Source organism: Passer domesticus, chromosome 6 (assembly GCF_036417665.1).
Source record: "Passer domesticus isolate bPasDom1 chromosome 6, bPasDom1.hap1, whole genome shotgun sequence".
In the NCBI taxonomy this organism is placed as follows: Eukaryota; Metazoa; Chordata; class Aves; order Passeriformes; family Passeridae; genus Passer; species Passer domesticus.
Genome location: NC_087479.1, coordinates 6,044,193 through 6,066,524, shown reverse-complemented (window position 1 = coordinate 6,066,524; position 22,332 = coordinate 6,044,193). Strand labels below are relative to the sequence as shown.

General features: G+C 50.3%; 1 protein-coding gene across 4 annotated transcripts in view; it reads left to right on the top strand.

Annotated features, from left to right (window-relative positions):
• Positions 1–4,188: 4,188 nt before the first annotated feature.
• Positions 4,189–22,332, top strand: part of DAAM1 (dishevelled associated activator of morphogenesis 1) — a 103,372-nt gene continuing 85,228 nt past the window's right edge. For 2 of the 4 annotated variants that reach the window (XM_064422986.1, XM_064422983.1), the window contains exon 1: positions 16,983–17,144. The gene's annotated coding sequence lies outside the window, so the exon portion shown is untranslated. Of the gene's footprint in view, positions 4,251–4,606; positions 4,749–4,947; positions 5,501–16,982; positions 17,145–19,134; positions 19,154–22,332 lie in introns of those variants that run through there. The other 2 variants (XM_064422984.1, XM_064422985.1) reach the window with 2 other exon arrangements.

Below are 22,332 nucleotides of genomic sequence, written 5' to 3'. Positions count from 1 at the left end.
TTCTGATTGGAATAAGTGAGCTGTGTTTGATATAGGAGAGTATATAATGTAGCTTTCCATGTTCCAATGACTGCCTTCTTTTTTGCAAGCTGGCCTTGGAAAGCATACAGAGCAAAGTAAAAATAAAGCAGTATTCACCACTGGTAATGAAAAGTACTCCTACCCCAAAAGGGAGAGGAGTAACATTTTTTACAGTTTGAAGTGTGGGCATTTACCAGAGCAGGTCCTGCTGTGTGCTTGGATGGCACCCAGCCCATGTCTCATTGCTGCTTACTCTGTAAATATTGATTTCCCAATGGGAACAACTGTTGCACAGTACAGCCAGAGTTAAACAACAGCTCTGAAAAAAACAAGCCAGCCACCCGCATGCCTTACTTCTGCAGCATTCCTGAGACAAGGCTGTATTTTTATCATCTGCAAAACCAGCTACATCTGCTGTGCTGAGCTATAACTGGAATCCAACTCCCTCATTATGACCTCTGTCAGAGAAGTGAGCTAGCTTCTCTGGGGTATAATTTAAATTCTACCCAGTTCCATGGCTTTCCCAAGAAAAAGATAACACCCTGGTGCATGAAATCGGATGAGAGACTAGCACGGCACAGCTGCTATAAGAGGACATGCTGTATGTACAATTTATCTTTCCTAAAAGTCCTTCCAGGCCACAGGTGTCCATTGCTGCTATGGATGAACCTTATTGAAAACCATCTCCCACATTTTAGCCTTCTCCTGCACACAGCAGCTTTGAAGTATGGAGCTTTCTCCCTCCATCTGCCTCCAGTGGCCTTGGGATTGCTGCTCTCTTGGGTACTGAGCAAACGCTGCCCCTTTGCAGCACTGCAGCCACCCAGGCAAAGTGGGATCTCCTGCAGCACTCCCAGCTGCCTGCAGGCCTGTCGGAATGCTTGGATTCCTCCCTTGCATCTGCCAGAGCTCTTGTGTTGCAGAGCTGTTCCCAGAACACCTCGCAGGCCAGGGCTCGATGCCCTGGCTGTCACAGTTATCTGAGGTTTTGCTCAACTGGTCTGAAAGGCTTCAAAACCCCCAAGAGGAGGGCAAGGCTCCAAGTTGGACGCAAGCCCAAGTCCTCTGCATGCTGAATGAGGGATGCCTTGCTCCACAGGGGAAAACTGCAGCAATTCTCCAAGGGTCCCTTCTTACCACCCATCACGGGAGGTTGTTCCCCTGCCAAGGTGTCCTAAAATCAAATATGAAGATAAAATACTACTTTGGTGGCATTTTCTTTTTAGGAAGATCATTTCTGCACCGTCTGACTTCAAAGAAGGATTCCTGAAAACAGGGAAGTAATGCCAGCACCATCTTTGCTTTGCTCTGACGAGGACTTCTAGGAGGAGAAATGTTTCTCAGTTTTGTTGCATCTGTTAACGGGATTCAATTAAGCTGCCAGAAATGATAAGCATTTAGAGGGACATCAGCCATCACTCCTCACTACCAGACAAAATCTCTGTCATGTCAGCAGTCATAAATCATTGTGATTGTTCTTGTGAAGTATTAGACACTGTAACTCATCACCAGGGCCTATTCAGCTTCCCTCAGGGCACTGTTTTACCTGGTCTGCCAAGGTAAATGCCTTGTGTTGTTGGTACACAAGAAAGAAGTAATTGGGTGGTGTAGAAATTATGTCTGTTTGCACAGAAAAAGGAAAAAAAAAAAGAGGTTAAAAAAAGGTTCCTTCTAAAACAGATTTAAGATTGCAAGTGTTAGGTAAGTTGAAAATCTAATGGTTCATCCCTGGAAAAAAGTCAGGCTTTTTAAACACTTAGTTTGATACCAAATCAGGGTAATAAAAAGGGAGAACATTCTTATTTTTCACAGGACAGTACTTGTTGCAAAGTTCTGGGTCACTTAAGCCTTCCATCCCTGCTCAGTTTGCAGCATACAGATCACTGTGATGCTGGTGCCAAGGGGCTTTGGCCCCTGTTTTTCACCCAGGCTTGGGCAATATCTCTCATCATGCACTCACAACAGCATCCTAAGTAATAGATAAATACAGACCAAAGGGGAATCTCTCTGCACCCGGAGTGCCAGAAGATTTAAGAGCAGAAGTAATAGTAGATGGAGATGAACAGGCAGGAAAACACAAGGATACAGGAGTCTACTCCCCATGAGGGTACAGCCTCAAAGCCTTGGCTGCCAGTCCCAGCTTTGGTCTCTGCACCAGGCAGGACTCAAAGAGAGTGATGAGGTATGAATGGGAGGAGTAAAAGGCAGCACAGGAGGAAACATGAAGGTGTTGGGATTGAAAGTGGACCAAGATGGTTATGACTGACCAAATCCATGCTTGGCCAGGACAGCATCTACCAGGCCATGGAGAGGAAGCTGTGGAGAGGCAGAAGACAGCTGCAGAGAGATAAGATAGGTGGGTTAATTGGTGGGATGGGAAACACCATCTCTCCATGCCACTTTTGAGAATTTGTGCTCATGATGAGGACAACACAGGCTCAGGTGTGGGCTTTGCTGCATGGGTGAGTTGGCAAACAGATGTTAAGAGGAGGGGTGACAGTGGCTTGGGCCAAGATGGGAAGCCTCACCAAGAGCTCTCTGCTGTGGCAAGCCGCAGGTTGCCTCAGCACCCTCCTGGTGGGACTTGTCCACCACTTCTTGAATTTCCCAAATTGCCAGGAACTTTTCAAACTTCTGTCAGGAGAGGCCAAGCTATGACCTATTCACAGGTGCTTTTTTCCCCCCTTAGTCTCCTAAGGGTCTGGTTGCAAATTGCTTCCTGAAATCAGGCTGCTTCCTTGCACACTGGCAGGCCAAAACAGCCCCCTGAGCTGATGGAGGCTCTGGAAAATGTTGTTTCGCGCTTGGCTCTTTCAGCGCCCTGCACCAGGAACAGGAGGCAGTTCAGTCCTTGTGCTTCATTTCAACACCACCAATATTGACCTTTTCTTTCCTTAATGAGAAGGGATTCAGGGAGGTAGGAGGGACAGGAAAGGAGGTTTGTTCTTTGCTCCTGTTTTGTGAGTGCAGCAGAAGAAAGAGACACTTAGGGTTCACTTGGGGGGCTTTTCACCTTGACAGTGCTTGAAAATAGAAGTGCTGGGCAGGAGGGTTTTACTGTTTTCCACACTCTGGGAAGGGGTTTTGCCACAAGGCAGAGGAGAGAGCCACATTGCAAATCAGCTGCTTTTTGGGTGTTTTTTCCTCCTCAGTCTGCAGATCAAATAATGAGTGCTCAGCAATGGCAGGTTCAGAGTCCACTGCTCAGAGATCAGCGTAGAAAGAATTTGGGGCCTGTGAACCAAAATGTCTGCCCCTACCTATGCTGACCATGTCCAAAGGTCTCAGTTGGGTCTTTATGAAGGGGCATCTCTCTGCACCCAGAGTGCCAGAAAGTTTTCTAAATTCCTGTTTCTGGAGTCAGGAAATTGTGATAGAGGTTTTAATTTTTGGAGTTGTTTCTGCTGCTGCATGTGGGGGGAAAAAAACTCATGTCATCTCCTGGAAGCAGAAAACCTCAATAAAAAGAGAAAACTTCTCCTACTTAAGAATAAACAAATACAAATATCATGATTTTGGGAACCTTAATTTACAATTTATGAAGTCTGAGATTAACAGCACTGCACATCCATGAGACTTGAGCAGCAGTAAGTGATTTCCCTGGCTTCATTCAGTACCTGAAAAAGTAACAAGACCTAAAAAATTATGAAATAACTATTTGGCCTCCTGCTTATGTAAGTTCAGTCTAAGGTGGAATTCCCAGCAAGGATTTCTAAAGGAATTCCCAGTGAGGCAGGTAGGAAAGCTCAAGCAGACATCCAGCCTTGAGCCAGTGATTTCCAATTTGTCTCACCACTCATGTGTGCCACAGGCAGTGCAGGATCAGGCTCTCAGCAGGTTCTGGCCCCTGCCCCGTTGGCAACCAGTGGCTCTGGTGCCATCCTTCCATCCTGCTCCTAATGGAAGTGATGACTCAGGCTTCATTAAGGAGCACATCTTCCTCAGTGTGCGAGCAAGCTCCGTGTCATCTGTGCTTTACCATGGCTGGTGATGCATCAGCCTCCAGGCTCAACCTAAAATCCCAATTCCCTTATTTTGTAAACAGAATACAAAAAACAATTTGCTTGGAAATCACCAACAGATTAACAACCTCCAGCTGTAACTTTGATGACTAACTTGGCCTGATCTTACTCAGCTGTGCCAAAGTTCTCATTTGTTTAATTTGACATTTTCCTACAGGTTCTCTACAAGGAGGATGGAGAGGAGATGGGTTTTCAGATGGACCTGAGGTTTGTTTGAGGTTTATTTTGAAGCTGAGCACTAGATGGGGTTTAAAGATTGTGCAGATCATGTTAGGATAACCTGCTGCAGACCTCTCTGAAAGGAGAAGTAGAAAGGGCTGATCTAGAAATTGGAGAGACATTTTTGCAAAGCTGGAGGCCTGCTTTTGAAAAGCACTGAATTCAGTTCCACACTCACAAAAAGAACTCTCCAAGTTAAACACTTTTAATATCTAAGTCAATTCCAGCCTGTTTTCAGCATGAAGGCATGTATAAGCTTTTGTATCAGAAAAAAAAGCAGGATAAAAAATTGAAATGTGGATCTGTATTTCTCATGGCCTTCAGATTCTTTGTTTCTTTTCCAGGCTGATTTACTGTGTTACTGTGGATTTATTCAAGCTAAGAGGGTCAGCACTTGAAGAAGAACAGACAGATAAACCAAATATGCTCAATCCAATGCCATCCATTTTCAGCATTAATTCAGAGCAGCTTGCAGGTTGGGCATGGGTGAGTAGATCCTGGATGAAGTTAAAAGCATCTAATTCACTATGTGAGCTCAGGGTACCTTTCACCACGCTCCCCTCTGCATCACAAAAAGGTGTAATATTCAGGAAAATATGCCCTCTGCCTTTCTCATGGCTGACTTAATATCTAACATCAAGTTGTAAAGATACTTTTTGACCATGCAGAGTGTGTCTCTTTGCAGGAAGGGAGAGAGGAGGCTGAGGAGCAGCCCAGACACATGAACAAAGGGAACAATAGGAACTATTCTGCAGGCAGAGGCTGCTGCATTCTTGAACACATTCACATGGATAAAGGAGATCAAATAAGAGCTTCCAAAGCTGCACGATGATAAGAGAAAAATATTACAGTGCTGTTCTGCAGGCTGGACTGTGCAGTGATTATACAGCAGTTTGTCCAACACAGCTCCCCAGGGCCAAAATGCAATCAGTAACCCTTCCCTTAGAATCCTGGCTTCTCTGCAGAGCCACAAGAGCATCTGATAACTCCCTGGCAGCCCCGGCCGTGGCCGGCCTTGTGCAAAGACTTGGTGAGTTGAATGTCCGGTTTGTGCGCTTTTCACACACAGCGGGGCTGGCAGGGAGGCACAGCACAGGGAGGGAGGTCCACATCCCTCCTCTGACACTGATCCACTCCTTGGACTTGGGCAAGATATCTACTTGCAGTCCAGCTCCCAGGAGCTGCTGGAGCCATAGAGGACACCAGGACTTGGTGCTGGACATCTGCACCCAGGGAAGGTATGTCCCAAAGGAAAGGAATGGGTATGGGAGAGAAGTGGAGCAGATGGAGCTGGGCTGGTGGTGGCAGTGGCTGTTCAGTAGAAGACCCTGAGGTGGGATGTAGGTGGGTGTACCACAGGTGGGGAGAGGGATGGAGACCCCACTTCAAAAGAAGGGACAAATTAATTCCTTCTTGGCTGACAAGAGCTTCAGTTAGAGGCAGTGCCAGTGCAGTACATTCCTAGCAGCTCCAGAAAGCTGGAGCTGGGATTTTGAAGAGGAACACACAAACAAATATTATCCAGAGCTTCTTCCAGACAGCTCTGGTTGATGTAGAGTACAAACAGCAAGCAAACGAGCAGTTTGTGTTGTAGCTCCATTAGGGCTTCGTGCCTGTGCTCTGGGGCTGGCAGGCTGCCCCTGGGCTGGGCTGGGAATGAAGAGGTGCGTCTCCCAGATCCCCTGTTTCTCTGCCAGGGCGTTTCCAAGCAGCTACAAATTGCACCATGTCTGACGCAGGACGTCTCGTAACTGCACCTCCTGCCCCGCTCTGTCTCACTGACTCTGAACTTGAGTGTTTATACCAAACCCCAGAGATGTGGCTGTGCTGTGAGAGGCTTGAAAGATGGATGATGTTAAACATCTCTAAAAGGAGTGCTGGAGGTGGAGATGATTTCTGAGCACATCCAAAGGAGCCCCTTCACCTCCACTTCCCACCAGCAGAATCACCCAGGGCATCTCTGTTATAAACACATGGATGGTAGCCCAATAAAAACAAGGGCAGCTTTTATGCACAGCCTCCAGTTCAAGCCCGTCCAGGAGAGACTGTTTCAAATAGCAAAGAAATACACATCAAAGCATCTGCCAGGTTTGTTGGGGAGCCACACCATCGGTGTGGTGGGTACATCACAAGCAGTCACTCCCCAAGTGGGAATCCTTCTTCCAGGAACAAAGTGGGGAGAGCAGGGCCCTTTGGGGCTATCAAGAATGTGCATGTTCACCTCTTCTGGACTCAGGTGGGTGATATGACATTCCTGGAGCATGCTCCCCAGCTAGTGTGTCAGGTGTCATGTGGGGCTGTGCTCAGATCTGGAAGCAATGGGTACCAAGAGCTCATAGGGAGAATGTGGGCCAAAAAAACCCCCAGCATCCTGTGGGTCCCTTTAATCCAGACTGGGCAGTGTAATAGGATGATTAGCAGCTCTGATTGCAAAGAGAGTCACTTGGAAAGAAATGGAGAAAGTGGAATACCCTGTGCCAGAAAAGGTTCTTTGCATCCCAGGGAGGAGCTGGTTGTCTGGAAGGTCAGGTTGTCAGCTCCTGTTTTTCATGACAAGGTCATTAAGGATAGGGCAAAGGTGAATGGATACTCAGCTGCTGTCATCCCCCACAGACATCCTCTGCAGTAACACCAAGTCAGAGGAAAATCTGGACTTGGTTACATCGCCAGCACATAGTGCAGGACCTCCCAGGCAGCTCTTTCTGGGGCCAACTCCTTGTAGCCAGGACTGGTTCTCTGGGCTACCACAGCTTTGCAGTGGCCCATACATGCAAAGCTGAAGCCAAGATCCCAAGCATTTATCATTAAATCCGTCTAATTCCTTTTTCAGGGGACAAGGAGGGAGAATGCAATCTTGCCCCAGCCAAAAGAGGGTTGGTGCCAGCCTGTGCAGGATGGATGGCTGGAGGCAGACAGGTCATGGGAGCTCAAGAAAAAGGCCCTGGTGAGTTGTGCCATGAGTGTCAGCTATCCCTGGGCCAGGAGCAGCCCTGGCGGAGCCAGCACAGCAGGTAACAGGACACAACAGTCCATTGCCTGTGCTGAAATTCTAGAAAATTACCTTTCCACACTATTAGCATCTGGTGAGGCACCCATAATACCTACAGCTTCTTTCAGCCAAAAAGACCTCAATGGCAAGGGTACTTTTGTCCTGGGCCAGTTCCTGCTACACAGGATCTTTGCTCCTGTAAAAAGCACAGTGTAAAATGTTTTCTGACGAACTGGTGTTACTGTTTCAGTGAAAGCTTTGAGTGTTCTTGACTCAGTGTAAATAAATAATGTTGAAAGAATAATACAGAGCTAATAAAGCTATTATCTGGGAATATTGCAGCCTGATCTCCAGCTCAATGAAGATAATGAGTGCTGAATCATGCCTGGAGCATCCTAAGTAAGTGGCAGTGGTTTTGGTAAAGGATAGGAACAGATTTTCGGCCTCACCCTGTTGCTTGCCTATAGATTCCTGGAGTTATCTGTGTGGGTCCCTAAGCTGGCTATGGGTCCACATTCCTCATGGTGGCAGAGCTGGCTCAGCCTCCCATCCCCTTCATCCCAGAGTGGCCCAGGGAACTGGCTGGCTTGGCCACAGCAGTGTAACCAAGGCAGTGACACACGGCCCTGGAGCAGGATGGGGATGCCATCCCCAAAGAAAATGCCATGTCACACAGACTCTGCTAGACCCACAGGGTGGCTGTGTGTCACCAGAGGGGATCAGCCTTCCCCATATAACTGATTCCCATGAGGAAGGGACTCCATCTGTATCCCACAGCTGTGGGGGCTGCAGCTGCAGCTTGGGAAGGACACTGGCCTTGGCTGTTCAGCCACAGTGAAACATCTTTCCCTGGGGCTGCTGTAATGGTGAGCCCACGGCCTGAGCAAATTCCTGCTTTTAAAATCCTTTATCCTCACAGAAAGGCAGGCACAGTGCAAAGGGTTTGCAGGGGTTGGACTCTGGTGCTTTGGAGCTTACATTGTCATTTGCAAGGAGCAGAATGTGGCAGGAACAGGCTGCTAAATGGACAGCTTTGCAGCAAGCAGCCATCCCAAAATAAAACACCCCCAGACAAGTTGAGGATACACAAAGGAACTGACAGCCTCTGAATCTGGCTTCACATCAAGGAGTTGTAACTTGAAAGCTTTATTTAGACTACTAAGAAAACAGCTGCAGAAGAGTACTGATGACGTGCTTTAAAGGGGGATTTCTGCAAGGAGAGAAGTGCTGGACTCCTGCTGGAAGTGGAGCACATAGCCCCTTCAAAAACCCCAGCATGACACTGGAGAGCATTGCAGAAGGGCAGGATTTGTATTACCTGAAGAAAATAAAGATACTTCTGGGAAACAAAAAAAAAACAAACAAAAAAACAAACAAAAAACAAAAAAAAAACCAACAAAAAACCACCACACACACAACAATTTAAAAATAATAAAAACCTACCTGGAGGAGAGCTTAGGGGAGTCGTGAGCAAGGGATAGGAGTCAGGGAGTGGATGCAGTGCTTGGCAAGCTTTTGGTTTGTGTCTCCCCCACACCAAGTTGAGCTTCCCGGTGCTGGGTGGTGGCAACGCTGGCGAGCAGCCTGAGCACATGGACCTGTGCAATGTTGAAGAAAAATATTTGCAACTGTCAAACAGAGCAAGCCTGTTACGGTACCCAGCAGGGCTCTATCCACGAATCCCTTTCTGCAGAGCCATAAAAAGCGGGGAGGGGGAGATAACTCCGAGGCGAGATTCTTGTGAGCTCATAAATCTCCACGAGCTGGGTCCCAGGACTGATGAAATCACCGGGAAGCCCAGTGGCCTGGTTTCTGCAGCACTGCCTGCCCTGCCTCCACTAGCGACGGCATGACTGGGAGAAAAATGGAGCCAAGCTTTTGGGAGAGGGGTGGCGTTTTCCAAGCAACGGGGAAGCTGTTACAGTCCAAGGCTTTCTTAGGACTAAATGATTTAAGCACCTCTCTGGCATCCTGCTGATCTCTGGGAGGCGGGGAGCCTGATAGCTGAGACTCCTCGGGATGATAATTGTGGTGTATTTGTAGAATCAAAGGTTTCCCCTTGGAACGGGGCCAGCAAGCTTTGGGAAGAAGAATGGATCCAATACAAAGGGGTTTTTTTAAAGCCCATTAAGTCGCCTAGGGGCTGAGCTCAGATTCCCACCGCCTCAGCACTCAGGGCTGAGGGAGCAAGGTTTTATTCCCATCAGCTTTGCCCAAGTGGGAAAGTCCTTTCCCATTCCTTCCTTTCCCAGATCTCCACAGAGAGGGGGATCACGCTGGGGTCTGGGTGCAGCCCCTGGTCCTGGAGGGAGCTGGTGGCTGCCATCTCCCTCTCCTGCACCCCAACAGCCCAGCTGGCTGTGGGGAGGCTGAGTCAGGGTCTTGAGGCTCCCGGGATACCCATGGCTGGGAGCTGCAGGAGCCCTGTGAGACTTGGCATGTGTTTGAGCCCTGTGCTCATCATTTGCTCTGTCCCTTATACATAAACCAGCATCTGGGAGATACTGACACACTCCCAAGATCTGATCTCACTCCCAACATTGGTCAAAACAGGGAGAGCCATGGACAGAGCAGGTTTGCTGGAGGGGCTGGGGGATCTTCTCCAAGGCAGGTCTGTGTCCCAAATATAATCTCTGGAGGGACTGAGGTTTTGCAGATACTGTGGAAAATGCTGAACTGTGCATCCCCATCCTTTCCCAGTGACACTGCCTTGGGGGTTGCTTGGGGCAGTCCTCAACATCCTGGCCCCCCGGGCTGGCCCTGTCCTGTACCTGATGTTTGTACCATCCCAGTCCTTGCACAACCACTCAACATCCCACATAAGGGGATGAAAAGCCAAGCCTGACAGTCCCATCAGCATTTCTCTCCTTAAGGGTTTCTGGAGGCAACAGACATCCCTAGGAGTCATCTCTTACTCATGCCGCCCCCATGGAAAATATAAGGATGGGGTTGGTAATCCAGCTGTGACTAAGGACATTTCTACTGGGGAGGTCCCTGTTGCTGTTCGTGTGACTGTGATTTCCCTGTCTGCCAGTTTAGTAACACCCTTCTGTCACCAGTAATCCAAGGCAGTGAGGGCATTCTCAGGGTTCCATCCACCACAGTGATACAGGGAGGCTGCTGTTACTGCCACACCTCCTAATGCCCCCAGGTGCTCATCCCTGCACTTCCAGGGGCTCCTCCTGTGCCAGGGAGGTGCTGCTCTCCCAAGCCTCCAACCTGAGTCTGAGACCTCTGAACATCACCAGCCATGGGCAGCTTTTAGATACTGAGGACTTCCTGCCAGGATATCAGCCCGAGTCTTCTGCAGGGACCTAAAATTCCTGCAAGGCAGATGAAGAAGGAGAGGCTTGTGTGCTTGGGCAGAGAAAAGGCTGAGCAGAGTAAAGAGAAAACCTTTCCTGCAGAGCCCAACCCCATGCCAAGCCAGAAAAACTTTCCAGTAGGGCTACTGCTGTGGGTACAGCCTGGATCAGCCAGAGGTGGCTGCAGTACCTCCCCATCACAAACATTCCCAGCACAGTGGCTCTGACAGCTGATGGAGCCACAGCTGCATGGAGACCCTGGGGTGGAGCAACATCTGGGCACGATGGAAAAGGGAACATGAGCCTGCAGAAGTCCCTGCAGCAGAGAAACTGCAACCGGAGAGTAACCAGAAGCCCTCCAGGGAAAACCTGTAAGAAAATCCAGCCAGTCAAGAGAGATGATCTCATGGTGCTGATGTCACCCCAGGAGTGCCCAGGGATGGAGCAGAGAGGCTGGAGCAGTCCTGTGCTCACTCCATCCATGCAGGATGTGACCTCTTGGCAGGGGTGCAACAGGACCCTGCTGCTCTGCTGACTGCAACATCATTGTTCAAGTCCTGTAACAGATCTGTCCTGAATTCTGCTGATTAGAAAAAAATGCAGCACCAGGACGTGTAAAAGCCACACTGATGCTCTGAAAGATACCAGGAGCATGTATGTCCAGTTACACAGCTGTCAGGGATGGGAGAAATATTCCTGCCTGTGCTGGTCGCTGAGTCTTCACATTCCAGCCCTTGTGCTGGGAGGAACAAAACCTTTTAGCTCTGCAGTTGCTGGAGACAAGAGGCACAAGCTTTAAGTCATCTGGAGTCAGGCACTGTAAAAATTTAATGATGCAGGACAAATCAGGGGGACCAAAATAGTGAGCAAGATGGAGAGGGGTTTGTGATTTATTGTGCTCAGCCAGGACTTGGGGTATCTGTGAGCCATTCCCAGGTCAACCAGACTCTAAGAGTGACCTTGGCTGAGTCACTTTGGACAAATTCTGCCAAGAATTGGCTTAGGCATCTTGCAAAAGTGAGATAGGTACAGAATCATGCCAAAAATCATGAGGATTAAGATATTCCAAATGCAGGTAGGCCCTTGATGAGGGCTACTAATTCTTTTGGATAAGCTTATTTCCTTAATGGATGGGAGAATTGGGACCCACCTGGTGACCTGGGTTTAACTGTTAACTGTTTTATGCTCCAATAAGAGGCTGGAGGCTCATCATGAGTGTAAGGTGACTTGGCACTTCCTCACTCTGTTGCTGCTACAGATCTGGAGCAAATGATGCTCCACTGATAAAACAACAGCCTCACTTGTCCCCCTGGCTGTTGTAGCCATGTGGATTTGTATCCCACTCCCCCAAGCAATGGAGCCAGATCTGGCCAGGCTATTTCCACCTCCCTGTTTTCTCTTCCTGCAAAGCCTTAATCTGAGGTTTTAAATGGGATTTAAGTGATGCTCTGGCTTTTTGTTGGCCCCTCTGCAAAGGCAATAAATTCAACCCCTGCTAGATGTGAACAAATAAAAGCAGCTCTCCCTGTATGCTGTGTGTGCACACATCCCTGTTAAACCCTTCTCTGACAGCCCAGCAACAGCTGGTGGAAATCTGCAGCAGTCTCTGGCCTTGAGAGAGAGGCACTGCTTTACACCCCTCTCCTACCCCTTCACTCCTCTTCCTCCTGTCTCACCTCTTCCCTGGATGCGCCCCCTCATCTCACCTCCTTTCCTGCTCTCAGGAGATAAATAACCAAGAATGTGAGGAAGAAAACAGGGCACTGAACTTTCATCCATTGAGAATTTGCTCTGGTGTTTTTTGTTATTGTTGTTTGTTTGGTACCTTTTACAGCAATTCAGTGCAAGTCGTCTCTAGGAACAGAGGAGAAAAAAGACCTGGGCAAAGTTACAGATCCCTAAACAGGAATGGCTTGTTTTCTAGCTGTGCTGGGGAGTCCAGGGGGAAGAGACAGAGCCCTCCAGCCACCCTGAACAACACATGTTCCCCCAGACCCAGCATCTGAGGCTGGCACAAGGCTGTGGGTGAAGCCTGGTACTGGCAGGACAATCCAGGGAGGAAGACTGACCCTTGGCTTTATGAACAATCAGGAGCTGAGTGTCAGGAGTCTGCCAAAAACATGCCAGGTAGCAGCAAGATGATCCAAACCAGGGCATGGCCACACATGCAGCATCTCACAGGAGACAAGCAGGAGGACGGATGGCAAGGGAAGCACGAGGGGATTCTGGCAGCTGCAGGGACCAGTGGAGAAGGGAGGAAAACAATGACAGGAGCATAGCCCTGACCAAGCCACTGAGATAATTTAAAGCTTCCTACACCCCAGCACACTTACAAGTGCTTTATATCTCTTTGCCACTCATCTGAGTCATCTGTTTCCCACAAGGGCATGGTGTTCTTTCAGGTGAAGCAGCCAGGAGAGGCTGTGCTCTCCCAGCATCTCCCAGCAGAGTGGGTTTAGACAGGGCAGGGCTGGAGCAAGACCTTGTTATAACTGTTTACAATAAGTCTCACAATCTGCTCTCCAATTATTTCTTACATTTTTTATTTCTTAGGAAGAGCAGCTGAGTAGGTCCCTGCGCACCCTGGTGTAGTGGAAAGTGTCCTTGCCCATGACAGGGGGGTTGGAACTAGATTATTGTTAAGATCCCTTCCTACCCAAACCATTCTATGATTCTGTAATATGATTCCATTATTTTACCTTTCTCTGAACACACTGGAGAAGAATTTGGTTGCTTGGGCTCCCGATATCCCCACCTCCACCAAGGTACAAGTCCCTGGTACGCCATAAAGCACTTATGTGCATGTGATTAAATGCCACTGAAGCGGATGGGAATTTGCTTACAAGCAAATTACAAATTCCTTACAAGCTTAAGGACTTTGCAGAATCAGGGCCTAAATCCACTGAGTCTTTGCTAATGCTCCCAGCCCGCTGAGTCCTGCCTTGGGAATGTGTTTATTTTCCCTTCTGGGGCTATGAAATGTTACGCTGAAGCTTTGCCTCCCCCTGCCAGCTGCAGGGATCTGATGTGAACCCTGGGGTGAGATTGGGCTCGGTGCTGTTGGAGATAACATTGGTTTAGGGTGTGGTTTGTTTTCACACAGAGCATCCCAGCCCAGATACAGAACTACTGAAGGTCCTCTATGTACTTTAAAAAGCTCATCTCAAAGAACAAAAAGCATAATGCTGTTTCCCACCTTTGAGCCAAACCCAGCCCTGACTGCTGTGATGGAAATATTCCCACAAGCTCCAATGGTCTGGGATGGTGGTAGGGGCTCAGATGGTGGTTTTGTTCTTTTGGTGCAAGTCTTTGGTTTAGAGCAGAACAACAATTAAATAAAAGCTGTGGCCTGTTTTTCTGCTGAGCATATCATCTGTGCAACGTGAAAGACTATAACCTCGAGAGGGCTTTTCTTCCTCCAAAATCAATTTTACTTAATTTTTGTAAGGGGATGGGTTCCATATTCCATTACTGTCAGCTGAATCAAGAGTGTCCTTTTAGGTTTCACTGGAACACATAAAAACTCTTCCCCAGGGATAAGACAGTATTGATCTGACATGGATTGGTCTCAGAGAACATTTATTAGGGTCTAGTGAGCATCTAAAGATGAACACTACCAAGTCTGTTCTTACAGATTTAGAACAAGAAACCCATTTTCTTTCACTCAGCTCTGAGAAAGTCCTGGTTTAGTTTTTCATCCAATGAGCAAACCCTGCCAACCCCCTCCTGTTACAAGGCATTACAGGGATTATTTTCCAAGCAGGCTTGGTACCCATGCTCTCCCCTTCTCCGGGCCGGATGCTCATCAGTCTTACACGATGACTATTGCATGTGTCCTACTTATCCAGAAAGGCTCTGGGCAGCTGCTTATTGGGTTTTCCTGTCTGAATACAGGAGCTTAATTTAATAGGCGGCTGTTGGAAAAACAAGCAGGAAAGCAACACAATGGGGCTTGATAAGCAGCGTCCAAACAAGCTCTGAGGAGGCAGTTACAAGAAAATGGCTGAGCAGTTTCAATGAGGAAGATGCAATTCCAGATGCCAACCATTAAGCTGATACTTACCCAGGCTGGGAGCTTCCAGATCAAACCATCACTACATAGTTAATGGAAGTCCTTGAGGGGGAGAAGAATGGGAAGGGGGGTCCTGGGAAGGCATTTTATGGAGAGAAAAAAAAAGATGAATGGAAGAGCAAAAGAAAAGCTGTGCTGGGATCGAAGCAGGGACCATTCTGCCCAGCATCCTCTCATAGCCAATGGTGTATGATAAGCCAGGAGTATGAGAAGTGTTCAGAGATATTTTCCCATAAACTCTCCAAGCCCGCAGCAGCCTGCACGCAGCTCCAGGACTTCCTGAGCCTGAGGCTTGTATAGAAATACTGGGTTGAATAGTCCTGGCCTAACCCTTTCCCTCAGTGAAAAATGCTCCCTATCTTTGATCACTAGTTCTTTGGTGAGAACAGAGGCCAGAGCTGCTCACAGTATTCAAGAGGAGAGCAAACCAGGAATTTGTACAGCACTTTTTCCTCTTACCTCATTAACTCCTATCCATCTATTTGCTTTATTGACTCATTGTTGCTCAGCAATGAGTTGATGCTTTCATCAAATTCCTTGTTACAACCTGGGATCCTTTTCCTGAGGGGCTGCAGTCAGTTCAGAGCCCGTTGCCCTGTCCATGATGTTAGGAGTGCTTCCTGTGAGGCTCATCACTTACATTTGTCTCCAGAGAACTTCGTCTGTCATTTTGTCACTGAGCATCCCCAGGCCCCGCTGCAGTTTGGTGCCATGGCCTTTCCAAGCAGCTCAGTGTCACCAGAAGCCACCACCATGTCCCCACCCACCCCCAGTGCTACATCACTGATGAAGATGCTGAGCACAGACCCCTGCTCAGATCTCTGTGAAACTCCCCATCTCATAGCTCCAGTGCAGACTGACCACTCCAGTCTGGCCTTTGTGGTTTCTACCTATAAACCACTGAGGTTCTTTTCATGGCTCCTTACTCCCCTCAGTATGTTCTGATGAAGGATTTTGTCAGAGCCTTTAGGAAATCAATATCTCTTATATCCATTAGATCTCTGTTTTTCCTACCACATATTAGGCTCCATCAAGGACTGTGGTAGATTTTGTGAGTTGTAATTTCTCTTGCCAAAACCTGTGCCTGGGTACAGATGTTTATCCTCTTGTCCCACCGGTTTCACAACACCATCATTGGGTTTGCTGCTCCAGAAAACCTTCCCTTGACACATTTTATCCCAAAACTGCCTCTGTGATTGTTGCCTCCCATTTGCTTCAACACCCAAGAATTCATGCAAGAAATCAAGCAAGGCAGGCTGGAGATCAGCATGGCTGAGCAGACACCTGCTCCTCAAACTGAGGAGTGAGAAGCAAATGCTCAGCCAATGGAAGCAGGGACAGGTGACCTAGGCAGAGTACAGGGCTACGATTTTGATGTTTAGGGATGGGGTGAGGAAAGCTAAGGCACAGATGGAAAAGGCCAATGAGAACCTGGTCCAGTGGAAGGTGTCTCTGCCCATGACAGGAGGGCTGGAACAAAATGATCTTGAAGGTTCCTTCCAACCCAAGCCTTTTTGTGATTCTGTAAATTTTACTCCACATTTTGGTATCTATGGGTGCTCTTTCTTTACTTTCCCAACACTGGCTTTTCCTCTGTCCCTCTATCAATTTTTAGTGCAGACTCCATATGAAACACAATCACAGTAAATCCCTTCCTGCCTTTCGACCTTCCTATATAGTTGTTGCCAAGAAAGAAAAAAGAAAAATTACTCAAGATGTAAATAGCTTGACCTCTTCCAAAAAAAAAAAAAAAAAAAAAAAAGTTTACTTAAGGTAAAATGTTCCACACTATTAATTTGATCTGAGTTTTGATTTGCACCAAGAACACTAACTGTTCCTTCTGCCATCTCATGCAGCGAGCTTATCCCCATACATGTGGGAATCCAACCGTGTATCCAATCGCTGCTCTGATTCACTCGAAATGGGAACCCCTGGAAAATTGATTTCTTAAATCCAAGCGCGGACTGCCGCATCTTGGGAGGCCTCTTCCAGGCAGCTGCGACACAGAACCCGCGTGTCCGTGTCGTTCACGCCGCCAGCCGGCTGAAACTTTATCTTCGCCGCGACAGCGGGACCCTCCCGCCTGCCCTCCGCCTCCCGCGCAGCACGGGCAGCGCGGAGCCCGCGGCGTCCGGCGCGGTGCCCTTGGTGCGGTGCCCTTGGTGCGGTGCCCCCGGCGCCGTGCAGCCTTGGCAGCATCCCTGGCACGGCACCCCCGGCAGAAGCTCGGGCAGCGCCCGCGGTCTCCAGCAGGGCACCCCGGCTGGCGGAGCCCCCGCCCCGCGCGTCACGGCGAGTGCCGGCGGCGGGCGGGCGGTGACGCCAGCGCGCCGGGCGGGGCGGGCGCGGCCCATTGTGGGCAGGGGCCGGGCGGGCTCCGCGCCGCGCAGCGCAGCGCCGCGCCGGCAGGTACGGCGGGCGGACCGCGGGCAGCGAGCCCTCCGCCCCGGCGGGAACGGCGGGCGGACCGCGGGCAGCGAGCCCTCCGCCCCGGCGGCAACGGCGGCCGCGCTGCGGTGAGTCCTCCGAGCCCCTCGGCGCTCCTCCCCTTCGGGTTTGCGGGGCTTTTCGGCCGAGCGTGTTGCGCTTCTCGCGGCCGTGCTGGGGAGGGGTTCGGGGGAGCCGGCAGCGGGGCGGGGAGCGGCGCTTTTCTGCCTTTTCCCCGCCGTGCGGAGGGAGGCGAGCCCGCGTCCCACCCGCCCCGGGCGCTGCGTGGAGCTGCAGCCCCGGGGGCAGCGCCCGGGGCCCGCCCCGCTGCCGGCGCCCCGGAGCGCGGCGTGTCCCCCGCGTGTCCCCCGGCCCCGGCGTGTCCCGGGCGGTGCCCAGCCCCGTGGGCGCCGGGCAGGGGGCGCCCAGGCGGGGGCGTGGGATGCGGGATGCTGCTGCTGCGCTGCCTTCTCCATGGCAACGCCTCCGGAGGCTGCTGCAGCCCCGGCGCCGGCTGGCACGGCGGCTCCCACCCCTGCGGCGACTCCCACACCACCGATGTGACCCCCCTGATGGGGCTCCCGCGGGCCTCGGGGGATCTCGGTGCCTCCCCATAGGCACGGCAGTTTGGGGCTGCTCCGTCGTCTGTATGTGCCAAGCCTCTGGTGCTGGTGTCGCACATTTTGCTGCAGGCGTGCTCTTGTCCAGCCGGTGCTTTGATGTGGGAGTAGGATTTTGGCATGTGCCGGTGTTGGGCTATGGCGTGGCTGCAAGCAGGTGTGTGGCTCAGGCACCAGGTGGGGAGGTCGGGTCTGTCACTGGCTGCACCCGCACCAAAATTCTGGGAGGGAGGATTCCCTCAGGGGTCTGCTGTGTGGAGCCTTGAGGGTTGTCACCCTCTGCCATTGGTGTGCTGTGGCTGTGGTCGGATCCTGGTCTTTTCCTTGGCACAAAGTCTTCAGTGTGAACAGGGGGGTTTGGTCCCTGGGGTCTGCAGTGCTCATTGCTTTCACACCACGCTGCCTCTTGCATCGGTGCTGGTGTGAAACAGTCTGCACCTTTAAGTGGTCAAGGTTAATTTAAGGCAAAGACAGATGATAATGTGACGATAATGTGCCTCCTGACAAAAGCCACTTGAACCGACAGGGCTGTGCTGCCAACCTGGGGGCGAGGGGCTCCCTGTGGAAATCTGAGGCGGGTGGAGGATCACAGGATGCAGCCACATCCCCTTTTCCAGGTGCTGGGGAGAGGGCAGCCCATGGCACAGGCTGTCCTGATGGTTTTGACCAGGCCTGAGCACTGCAGATGCCCGGCATTGTACAGCCAGGCAGCTTCTCCCGGCAGCACGGAGAGGGAGAAGCCAGTGGTTTCCTTTTTTTCCCTCTCTAGACGTTGATTCTGATACTGTGTACAAAATCAATTGTTGGTGTGTATTAATGCCTCAGTGGTCAACCATGGTGCAACCTCGTTATCCTCCCTTGCCAAAAACGATGTATTCCAAAGCTGTCAGCTTTCCCTGCCTGCCTCTCATTGAGTCCCCTTAGGAGCAGAGGTGTCCTGCAGCACCTGGACCTTTTTCCACGAGCACTGGAGTTTGTTTTGGCGTGCATTTGCCCCGAACCCCGCGGGTCTGACATCCACCTTGCTGTTACTCGATTAATGAGTGACTCACCCCGCTCTGCCCATGGCCATATGCCGGGACCTGCCTCTGCTCTGTCAGGAGCAGGAAGCAAAAGCCAAAGTCCATGATCTCTGACCGCCCAGTGTTGTGCGACACCGGGACAGGAGGAAGCAGTGACACTTCCTGGCTCTGGCCAGCACTCAGCTGGTGTGTGCCTCTGCCGGTGCTGCCCTGACACGGCCCTGGGATTTTTGGGTCCAGCCAGCCAGGCGTGCACCCTGCTCCGTGTACTGGCCTCTGCCCCGGGGAGGCAAACAGGATGGGTGAGGTGTAAAATCAGCGCTGAATCCGCTCCCCTGGGCTTGAAACGGAGTCAAACCGGTCTTGACCTGAGCTGGCTCCTTATCTGACCCTTTGTTTGTGGCAGGGGTGCAGGAGGGAGCAGGAAAGGACAGCCACGGCGGGCCGGCTCCTCCGGTAAGGACAGGCAAGACCTGGGGACAGCTGGTCTAACTGGATCGTGTTCATCTCCCTCTGCTTCTCTGCTTTGTTTTGGTTCCTTCCTCCACTTTTTCCCGCGCTGTCATGTCACAGCTGAGGAACCCAAGGCAGTGGGGACATGGAGCTGTTGGGCAGCTGGGCTTCCCACAAATTCTGTTTGTCAGCCAGCCAGCAGCATGGCTCCTCTCACTCCCATCTTCCTGCTTTGAAGTTTCCATGCACTGACCATCCCTGCTGGGCCAGTCCCTAAAAGCTGATGCACTTGGAGCAGCCCACCGTGTGCCCAGGTTGCACGTTGGTCCATTTATGAACGGGTTGCATGGGGATCCTGACAGATGCACCACCCAGAGTTGGTGGTCTGCCCATCCTCCTCCTGCACAGACACCCACTGAGCTTCTCCCACACGGCCACTTTTATCTCTGGAGTATTAATAAATGAAGTCTGCCTGTTTCTGTGAGCCTGTTTAAGAGGCTGGCGGGGCTGCCTTGAAGGCTTGCTCGGCACTGCAACTATTCAGAGCTTTTTTCCGCGTGTGCTCTAGCAGTCGATAAGCCAGGGCATCCAGCTGTCAGCTTTGGAGATTGCCAAAGCCTGCTCAACGACATTTCTGCAGGCTTCGCTCACAAATGAGGATTTTGTTCGACGCTTTGGTTTCTGACTTGATGCTGGTAATTAAATATCTTAACTTGGCTTCAGAAAGCTGCCACTGCTGTGGAGTGACTGGTGAGGCCATGTGAAGCAGGATGTGCTTGTTCTGCTGGAATTGAGTGTGACCTAACTATGATTCTTCAACCTGCAATTTATTTTCTTATAAAAATATGCTTTTTTTCTATAAGTAAAACCCTTTTAAAGGGGAAGAAAAACCTTTTGTTTTACTGCTGTGCTGTTAAGCTTGCATGGACCTGCTGGGACAGCTGTTTATTTGCAAGTCGTGGCAGCCAAATGCCGTAAAATTCAAGTCATGTCCACATTGATTTTTTTTCCCCCCCTCTCTTAATCATATATGTACTTTTCACTCATGCAACACAACAGATGTCAGTGCCATGCTGGAAAAAAAAAGGAGCTGATCTGAGCAAAGGGCTGTAAATTGGGGCAGAAATACTGAGTGCCTGATCCTGGCTTGTATGTTGGTTAATTTAGATTCTAAGTCACATAGATTTACTCACTCTATGTATTTACCATAGTAGGAGATGAGAGAAACAGCTAGTTAAGGGTTGGAAAGTCATTAAATATTCCAGCAGAAGCTCTTCTGAGTATTGCCTTAGTTCCCTCACCCTTCATGACATATTCTTTGAGCAACCTAAACTAGGGGAAGGGGTTTGGAACCAGATGGTCTTTAGGGTCCATTCCAACCCAAACCATTCTGTGATTCTATGATTTCCAACTTTCTATTTAATGCAAAAATTAGAGGCTCCACAGCCCCTTGTCAGACACATGTTGTAATTTGCTGTTTGCCTTTGATTCTTCTTTTCTTTCTTCCTTAATTGGGAGAAAAGCTGTGCTGGTGCCTACTTAACCCTCCTGCCCTCTCAGGAGACCATTTGCACTTGATATCTTCTGTCCTTGTGGCATGTCATAACATTCTGGAATTCACTGAGGAACCAGGAGTTCTGGGGTAGCACAGAAAATCTCAGCTCAGTGACTCATAAAGCTTTCAGATCTTTGTGGCCACTGAGAAGAAAACCAAAGGAGATGGAAATGAGAGAAACGGCCCTGGCAAACTGTAAGGACGTGGTTAGTTGACTGAAGAGTTTCAGGATCTCAGCTGACAGCAGTTTGTTTCGTGATTGGTGTGGCCTGAACACCAGCCACCTGAATTATAGCAAATTAACCAAATTAATGCCTGAAGTTGTCTGAACATCTGGCCTGTGTTTTTCTCATGGTGGGGTTGGGTGGGGTCATTCCCAAGGGCATCTGTCCCATGCTGTTCCCAGGTCTGGAGCAACCTCTGTGCCCCCACATGAGTCTCTGATTACCCTGCCCTGTTTGTGCTCCCTCCTATGTTCCCTGCCAGGCTTTTGGGGGGAGTTCATGGTAAATATGTTAAAGGGAGGAGGTTGGTGCTGCCTGGAGCACCTGGGAGACGAGGTTGCTTATGGTCCCTTCCTGAGTCAGCCAAACTGGATGGGGTGGCCCAGCCTAGAGACACTCACTGGTGAGTCAATGTGACCGTGACTCAGAAGGTTTCTCCATGTTCTTCTCATCCTGAGTTGCCTTGAGAAACTGTTTTCAAAACATTGCCGCGACCCACTGGAAGGGCGGTGTTGGACAGGCGTGTTCTTTCCCACCAGCCAGCTGCTCACCATGCTGATGGGCACTGATGTTGGTCACTCTTCAGACCTCTTCTCTTCCTGCAGTACATGCCACTTGTGTGGATTTTAATTTTGTGTGTTTGGAGCTCGCTTGCAGACGCGGGGAGGAAGCGCAGCAGCGCCTCGTGGCGCGGTTGGTAGGAGCTGAAGGTTTCTGGCTGGAGACATCCTCTCTTTCCCAAGCCAGAGCTCCCGGCAGGGCCTGGCGGATGATTGAAGGGTTATTTGCCGTGCCAGACAAGTGGCTTCATGTTTCCCTTCTGCATTCCTGGGGCTGAGCACTGCATAGCGATGTGCTTTCAGCTACGTGCTGCTTACCTGAATCATGTCTCCCCCGTGCACGCAGCTGCCGTGGAAGTCGGGGCTCTCCCTGTCCAGGCTGCTGTGTCCCTGTGTCACCGAGTGCTTTATGAGAGGGTAACGAAATAAGGTGTGGAGGGTGTGGTGGAGGAGCTGCAGGAGTGTCCAGCTCTGTCTGCTGACTGTGCCTGCGTTCACCACACCTCCTGAAGGAATGGTTTTCGGAAGCTGAACCCAGTGACCCAATTACCGACCTCTGGGTTTGGACTGTTGCCAGGAATTCTGCACTGAGGCTCCTCATCGCCTTTTGTGCAGGTCCTGGGTGGAAAGCAGCCATGCCAAAGCTCAAAACAACTTGGCAACAGCCCGAGATTGGTGAGATAAAGAGAGGGGAAGGACCCAGTTAATCCCCTTGCCCTGTGCCCATCCCTAGGAGAGCACAGTGGGATCTCCTGGTGTTCTTGCTCCCTGCTGCTCCTCTTTCTCATGGGGCTTCCATCCTGTTTCCCGTGGTGATGGGCAGGGCTGCTGGCAGATCCTGCC